This window comes from Frankliniella occidentalis, unplaced genomic scaffold, assembly GCF_000697945.3.
Source record: "Frankliniella occidentalis isolate FOCC.00 unplaced genomic scaffold, Focc_3.1 Scaffold253, whole genome shotgun sequence".
In the NCBI taxonomy this organism is placed as follows: Eukaryota; Metazoa; Arthropoda; class Insecta; order Thysanoptera; family Thripidae; genus Frankliniella; species Frankliniella occidentalis.
This window is the reverse complement of record NW_026267379.1, coordinates 223,250-225,181: the sequence shown is the minus strand read 5'-3', so window position 1 is coordinate 225,181 and position 1,932 is coordinate 223,250. Positions and strand designations below refer to the sequence as shown.

Here is a 1,932-nt window from a genome sequence, read left to right as displayed (position 1 = left end):
GGGGGGGCGACGCCACTCTGCACCATTCCATTGCTACTAGTTTGCTCGTTGCCGGCCGCGCCGCCGCGCAGCGCGCCGCCCGCCCTTACGATAAAAGTGCATTTATTCTCCGCTACGCCGCTCCGCACCCTCCCCCCTGCTCACCGTCCCCCTCCTCGACACCCTGACGGTCGACCCTCATGCGGGCGAGAGAGGCCCCGCCACGCTCCGCCACGCCCTCTGCAGCCGAGATTGTCACGAACGGTGCGGAGAAAAGAAAGGGACAGACACGCTGCTGCTGCCGCTGTGTCTCTCCCCCGAGGCCCCACCGCCGCCTCCCCTTCCCCCTCCTGACACTCCTCGTCTGCTTCATGCAGTGCCTGCCTGCTGCAGCTGCGCGGTCTCTGGATGGAGAGCAAGCCGACACTGCTCCTGCGCGCCCAGAATAAGGTCGTCGTCGTCGACGTGGAAGTGGTGGTTGGTGGTGGGGGTGGTGGTGCTTAGGGGGGTAAACGTGTGAATTTTCTAGGAAAAATTCACACCTTTAGCCCCCTAAGTGTACGAATGGAATGTCGCTCACCTGCAGGTGAGCGACATTCACACACTTGCATTTCCAGTGCTCCCTGAGTCTACCACCTGCCCAGCTCCCTATACCAATTGGAGAGAGAGAGGGGGTAGGTGGTGTCGCTCTCAGTCGGCTTAAGTGCTACAAGCTGCAAAACCGCGCGTTTGTTAGTGCGTTGCTATTGGCCTGGCCCACTGGCCGGGCCGCGGCCTGGTCGCCATTAGAGCCGCTGTTGAGATGTTAATCTGCCAGTAAAAGCTCCAACACTCGTGTTCCTGAGCGCAAGGCTTTTATTGCCCAATTGTAACATCCCTACGCCGCTCTTTTGCTGTTTTCTCTTTCGCTTCCAATTGTTTTCTTACAGTTTTAGTTGATGACACAACATAAATGAGCAATTCACAAGTAGATTCTAAGGTGTCCCGATAACGAAAGAAAACCAAGTGCCGAGGAACAGCTGCTCGCGCACCTACTTCCCCTTGTGTGTGGTAGCGGCACAATTATTTGTTGTTGTGGAACTCGAAAACCTTATTTAACTTTTTGTTCTTTGTCATTTCAGGTGGGTATCGCGCTGCTGTGTTGGTGGCGAGCAGCGAGTGTAGGAGGAGATTCGGTGAGCAAACAAAAGAGTCGGTGGAGTAAGGCATAACGATGTGCATCCAAATCGAAAGCGAAACCCCCATTTTCCTTTTTGCAAAATTAGTTGTGGGACGAGTGCACGGTGCGAAAATCAACCCACCCACATCCAGACGTCAGATCTTTTTTCGCCCCCCCCCCCCCTCCCCCCACCCTGAAAAATGTCGGCCGGCACACTACACTACAGCGTGCGTCGCTCGCGGTGCAGCGACCTGTTTGCTGACATGTTGTTTGTACTCCCGGCCGCTCACGCAATCCTGCCGGGCCCTATGCGTGCCTCACGGGCCTTGCGGGCCCATCGGCCGGCGGGGCCCAAACCGGCCCCACGTGACGGCATTTTCGGCAATATTTATTTAGCGCCCCGGATTTGTTTTCTTCTTTTCCGTGCGCTGTATGCGATCCACACGACTGCGCGGTTGGTCTGGTCCGCGCGCGTGTTGCGCGGACATGGCGGAGCAAACGCGCGGGGGTTGTAACGCGGCAAAGTGAAAAACTCTCGTCGTTTTGCCCGGTGGAAACAGTTTGGCCAGTCGCCGCAGCATGACGTAGTGGCGCGCTGCCCGGAGCTGCCCGGAGCCGCCCGGAGCCGCCCGGAGCCGCCCGGAGCCGCCCGGAGCCGCCCGGACCCTCCGGCCTTCATGAGGCCCCGGGACGTGACCGCGTCCTGCAGTCTCGCGTCGGCCAAAATAACGATAGCGGTTCTCCAGGCTCGGCTGGGCGCCACAACTCGTGTAGCCGTTTCGCTGCACAGGGAG

The 1,932-nt window shown here is 58.7% G+C and overlaps 1 protein-coding gene across 1 annotated transcript in view; it reads left to right on the top strand.

Moving 5' to 3' along the window:
- The first annotated feature begins 1,101 nt into the window (after positions 1 to 1,101).
- The window catches only part of LOC113213220 (chaoptin-like), a 26,249-nt gene continuing 25,418 nt past the window's right edge, over positions 1,102 to 1,932 (top strand). Inside the window, exon 1 of the mRNA XM_026432204.2 lies at positions 1,102 to 1,154. The gene's annotated coding sequence lies outside the window, so the exon portion shown is untranslated. The remainder of the gene's footprint in view (positions 1,155 to 1,932) is intronic.